Below are 6,450 nucleotides of genomic sequence, written 5' to 3' on the forward strand. Positions count from 1 at the left end.
GGGAAAGAATGAACGGCCAAATCCCACTGGCATCTCAGTAGTGAGGCAGGGGCCGTCACACTACGTGTTACAAAGTGACTTCATTAATCTACCACACAAGATTCATCACGTGACATGACTGTCTATCTGAGTCTCACTCCACTCCACCATAAAATATGCAGGTTGTACAACGAACTGGCAACCACTTGTTGAGAAGTGAATGCAATGGAACTGGGGAGGGAGAATGCGACATTTAGTGGCTGAATGTTGTCAATGTTATCATAGCACCTTTACCTCACACCTCACATTCATTTAAATCTAGCACGCTATATAGCCACTGCTTTACAACAGTGCAGATTAATAATGGTGGTGAAGGCAGCATTTAAAGGAGCTGCCTCTGAAATTCAGATTACAACCGGCTCACTTGTCGCCGCTCAAGGTTTTAAATGCTCACACATGCAGAAAATACAACTGGACAGACAGATCTATCAGAGCACTTTAGTGTAAAATGTGAGAAATTTGAAGTGGAATTGGCACGTACTGTCTCTCAAAGGGATTGTTATGATATACAATCCCCAAAGGTGTGATTCCAGTGAAAAGCAACAGCATCTGGAGATTTCACTTTATTAGTACTGAGAATTAAGCATCATTTGGGTTATTAAGTGCTGGGTTATGAGCCCAAACGTGTCTACAAATGACACTGGCACTCATCAAGAAACCCTTTGCATCTGTTTCATTGATGTGCAAGTTCATCGCTGCTGCTTCTCATTTGTTGTATATAAATAAACTGTGTGGTACATCACTGAGATCACTAAGCTTTGCTTCAACATCAATGAATAATGTAGACCTTTGATAAAATGCACCCAAACCAAATGTGAATGAAGATGACACATGTGCTTTGATTAACTCTGTGGATAATGTGACATCTCTTGTTATGATTCTGTTGTTTGCTGGTGGTTGTTTTTGTGTTTGCCTGTTTTCTCTGTTCCCTTCCCCTCTGTATTTTCCTGTGGCAGGGCATGTGTTGGGCAGGGGGTGTGGCTGGCTCCGCCTGCAGCAGCAGAGGAGGCACACTGGTTCCCAATCAACCTCATCAACCTCTCCATATAAGCCTGGTCTTCACTCCGATACGGCGCCAGATAATTCCGTCTCATGCGGTAGAGCATCACGTTACTTCTTCGTAGTTTTTTCAAGTTTGAGATTTTTCTAGTGTTCCCTGCTGCGTGTAGTTACCAGTGTCTTTTGTCCTTCAGTCAGATCTTCCGGTCTGCCTCGCTGCTGCTGCTGCTTCCACGTTTTCTCAGTGACTGTGTTTCCATGTGCTTGTACATCTCGGTCCAAATCCGTCCAGCTCCCTGCCCTCCAGCTCCCTGCCCTCCAGCGCGCGTTTTTGCCTTGTTTATAATAAACTTTGTTACCTTTTTTACTTACCTGTGCCAGTCCTCTGCTTTGGGGTCCAACGGAAAAAACAAAACCTAACATCTCTCCTAACATTGAACATACAGATAATGAAATATCCCACCTGCTCTTTGAATCACACCTGAAAAAGAGCCAAATTTGCTACAAGACACATGTAAAACAAGGTATACATTTTTTCACCAAGTTCTGTGTAAATGTGATAAAGGCCCCATTCCAATCCGGTCCCTCCACCCTCCCACTCCGTGGTGGTGTGAACTCTCCGTTTGTAGTCCCACTCACAGCTCAATGAAGCGCCCTTCTTTAAGGTGGAGGTAGAAATACAGCAGCAAGCTTCGAGACAAACTTCCCTCCCTCTGGCAAGGAAACTATAAATAAATATCAGAAATTGAGTGACATGTTGCTCCCATTCTAGATAGAAATACGAAATTTCTTATTTATATTTTCTTATGATTTCTTTTTCTCTCTCTAGACAATATACAACACTACAATCAAATGAACATGTCGTAGAATAAATGAAATGTCTATCTTAGTTTGAGCCGTTTATGAGTAAATGTTTGTGCCGGTAGTCGCACCGAACTTAGATCGGAGCGTGTTCCGTGACGAACACAAAACGGCGTTGCACGTTGTCAGTAAGGGCATCTGGTTAAGTCGGCATCGATGCTGGCTCACTGTTGGAGGGTTTTATAATCCACTTCCACTCCCCGCTAATTGGTTTGGGTGGCACCTAATATGGGCGGACCCTCCACGGCAAACGGAGGGGAAGTGGTTGTAGGGGCCAGATTGGAATCGGGCTGAAATGTCCTCCACTTTTTCCAATCTATGTAAACTAGGTTCACTTCAAGCTCAGTCAAAAATGTAATCTCCTTTTGGGAGAAATAAGGGCCGTGGCAGTGGGACTTGTATTTTACAAGGACGCTTTGGTCACTTGATGTAATTGAGAGGGGATGTGCAGAGAGCTCACTCTCCCTATTACTCTCTTTCACTCTAGACCCTCCTGCTTTACAGGGTTTCATCTTCACAATGTTATTGAGTCCTAAAACACACACCTGCTCCCACAGCGCGACGGCCTCGCTCTGCCACTAAACGCTAAGTGCTTAGGCTTGTCTTTAAGACTGCAAGCTCCGTGGGAACTGTTGCTCCATCATAACGCTGTATAAAAATTTTAGAGGGCTTAATGTTTATTTCTGTCAAGATGATGCTGCAGTACACCTCAAAATGGGTCTGATTTAAGCCTGTGTGTGTTTTCAAGTCACCAATAGTCAGCACAAATTGTGACATTTTGACGAGCAGAGAGAAAGTGGCCTTTATCACCCTGAGGCAACAGCATCTCTCTCAGAGGATTGAGCGCAGGCCATAGACTGTATATAAAGATGGACGACATGACAGCTCCCCAAGAAGTGAAGCCAAATCATCTGGAACGCCCCCTGGTGGCAGGCTGCAGTATAGAGAATAAATCCCGCCCGACCACCCTCTCCCCCCATATTAACGGATGGGACATGGGTCAAACTAAAAAGTCAAAGTACATATCAAATTAATTTTTCCCAAAAAGGATTTCTGTCATTTTAGGTATCACGCTGATGTATGTTCAAGTGTTAATTTTTCTGATAAGTTTGGATTTAATTAGTTTGTTTGATGCTATAAAAAAGGGGGTTAGACGACACTGATTGACAGCTGGGTTTCTATATTGTTAAGCTCGATACCGCGGTTCCGCCACCTGATCACTACAGAGTCTGGCTCCAAATCACGTCAAAATCTCAAGATGGCAGCTCTTGTATCCGGGATAGTGAGAGGAATTGGAGACGTGTTGTCCATCTATATATGGAGTCTATGGCTCAAACGGGATGATCTCTAACATTCGTCAACACATTCTCACTCCCAACTTGTCAAAAAAAACACCGCTTGGTCAGTGCCCCTCGGCATCGGAGACCGAGGTAACGGAGCACCGCTCTTGCTTCACTTTTGGCAGGACCAAGGGATGCTATGTCAATATATGCTCGTTACAATGCATAGTGTCCTTTCAAAATTAACTTCTGTTTTCCCAGGAAGTTAGGTTTTAGGCAACACAACCACTTAGTTAGGGTTAGGAAATGGTCGTGGTTGGCGTTAACTTCACTGACTACCGACTCACGTGACTCACGGGACTGACGACACCAACGAATCGACTGACTGAAGACTGACGTGCCAAAATAAGTCAAGTCTTGTGTTTGTTTGACCCATCCACCACCCCTCCCGCCCATTCTAAATGGACTCTCACGCTATTAGTACTACATCACTTGCTCTGATCGGTTCAGAAATATCGTTATTCAACATGAATGATTTTCAGAAATGTACAATATCAACATTTTTTTCTGGCGACTGGTTGTCAAATCTGTCATCGGAGTACACACGCTGTTTTCAAATCCATGAGCAGGACATGCTGTCACTCATCTTCCCAAAATCACTCAGCATAGGAACCACAAGAGCATCCAGCGACTAAAACATCTCATTTTCCCACATAGGCCTTCTGAAAAACAGAATCATCATTTCAGTCTTAACCCACTTTCTTCTTTTGGACACATTTTGGCTCTAAACTTGTTGAGGCGAAGGCTTAATGGGGGGAAATGTTGTTTCTGGAGGGAGTCCAACAAGGCCACACAAGCTGCTTGATGAACAGTGCTGTCGTAGCAAAAGCGTTAATGTACAGGCTTTGGAGAATTATGATGAGGTTAGCTTAGCGCCGGGTGGAACGCATAATGCCACCGGTATTTGTTTATGTCACTTTGGGTTCTAATGAGAGGGGAATAAGTTAGTGCGTGACTCTCTGGTGTGGCTGGACAGCAATAAAACAAAGTTCCTGTCTGAGAAGTTATGAGCAATTGATTATAGAGTTAAAGGTTGAGGGAAAATCATTCCTGCGACGCATCTACATACATGGACCAACGCTGAGGGAAATAATGGCCCTGGATGAAGCCATTTACAATGTTTCAGTGTGTTTGTTGGAACTACTGCTCATAAGACTGAAGGACTGTCTGTGTGCATGTATGAATGGATAAACTCCTTCAGCTTTTTCCTCCATTCCTCTCCTCTTCTCATGCTGTCCCCAGTGGAAATATACATGCATAGCAGCAGACTGCTCCACAGTGCAGGCGTCCCATAGGACAGCTCCCTCCTGACTCCCCCTTCATCTCTGCTCTGTGGGACGCTTGAAATGGAGACGTCAGTGCAGCAGAGACAGCGAGGCTGCTGTGCCGAAGCTTCAGTTACCTCGCAGCACATCTCCATTCTCAGCAGTCAGAATTGAAGCAGTGAAGTGTGTACAGAGGGAAAGTAAACCTTACTTCATGGAACCTGGACAGAGAAAACACAAGAGAGCAATTTATAGGTTTAAACAATTAAAGCTGCAGTAGGCAGAATGTGTTTTTGGCATCATTGGGCAAAAATCCCGTAATACAACCTTTCAGCATATTGTAATTCAAGAGAGAAAACTAGACTTCTGCTCCTCCTCATGGCTCTGTTTTCAGGCTTTAAAAAAATCGAGGCCTGTGACGGGAGACTTTGACCAATCACAGGTCATTTCAGAGAGAGAGCGTTCCTATTGGTTGGTATTGGCTGGTGGGCGATGCATTGGTATTTCCTCAACTGATCTCAACATGGCTGCCGGGGTCACAACTTTCTCATTTTACAGCTAAACAGTACACTACAGATGATTCTGAGAACATCTGAGGAGAGAAATAGACATTACAGTAACAGAATATTGATTCATATTTGATCAGCGCTGTCTAGTTTGACCGTTTGATCAGAGTTCACAAGTGATTGACAGCTGCTCAGAAACATCAAGGCTCCAGCTCGGCTCTGATTGGTTGTTTTCCTCCCGTATGTGAAATCTTGCAGAGGCCATTAGGAGCACTGGATGACACAGAGGCACATGATTTTTTTCCAGGTTACCTGTTTCATGTACTACTGTCAGGATTAGTGACCGTTTTATATAAAAATATTTTTTTTTAATCATATTTGCTCCAACTTGCCTACTTCAGCTTTAAAACTAGCAGTTCTAAAATGGAATTCGGATCAAAGAAAAAGCAAGATAGTTTTTTGAAAAAATGTGGTCCAGTAAAATATTAAAAACACACAATTTATGGTTGGTAAATCTTAAGACAAATAACACCCGAATCATCTCTCTCTCTCTCTCTCTCTACTCTCTCTCTCTCTCCGATGCTGGATAAATAGCAAGCAGTTTGCTGCCAGTGTGTGAAATGTGTTCTTATCTATCTCTGCCATTAGAGAGTGGGTTCTATTATAAAGCTTTGCATTATTCAGTGAGCCGGAGAGACCAATCATTATGGATTTCAGCCCTTTCCCACACCAGCCCCTGGAGTCCAGCTCGGCCTGCCGCTGATGCAGCGTACAGTAGGTCTGACCTTGCGCTCCAAACACGCTGAGCGAGGAGGAACGGGTCAGGCTCGAGGCTCTGTGTGTGTATTCCCCGCCAAACATTAAAGCAGAACATACCAAAGTATGGCTGCAAACTATCAAGTCCCACCAGCATATGTTGCTTTCAGAAAGAAAGAATGGGTTTGTAAAAAAATAAAGATGGTTGCAACAGTTTCCAAAGTTCCAACTTAGATTATTACACTCTGCAGGAAAAGCTGATTGACATCTAATGCAATTTTTTCCTCAGTGTTACAGCAAAAATAAGTGGCAGTGAGAATGAGAGAAAAACATAGCTGAACATATGGTGCTGCAGCTTTTTTATGCTTGGGATCGGGAGATGAATATTGAATACTAGATATACTGTATGTGGCAGCTGCTCATCCCTGACTGTAGCCTGACTGTAATCGGAGGTGGGCTGTCTCCCACTGCTCAGCTTGATAAATTAAAATCAAATTAAATCCAATTCTGCACATCAAAAGCATTGAAAACTGCTCCATTTGCTAATGTGCATTGCATAGCTGTTTGTCTATGAATGAAGCATGACTTGTTGATGCGATCAGACTATGAGCGCTAATGGTATCCTGAGTATTGCTTGGTTTTTAATGTCATGTGCTGAGATAAGGGAAATTTGTTACATGCCTG

This window comes from Sebastes umbrosus, chromosome 3 (assembly GCF_015220745.1).
Source record: "Sebastes umbrosus isolate fSebUmb1 chromosome 3, fSebUmb1.pri, whole genome shotgun sequence".
Classification (NCBI taxonomy): domain Eukaryota; kingdom Metazoa; phylum Chordata; class Actinopteri; order Perciformes; family Sebastidae; genus Sebastes; species Sebastes umbrosus.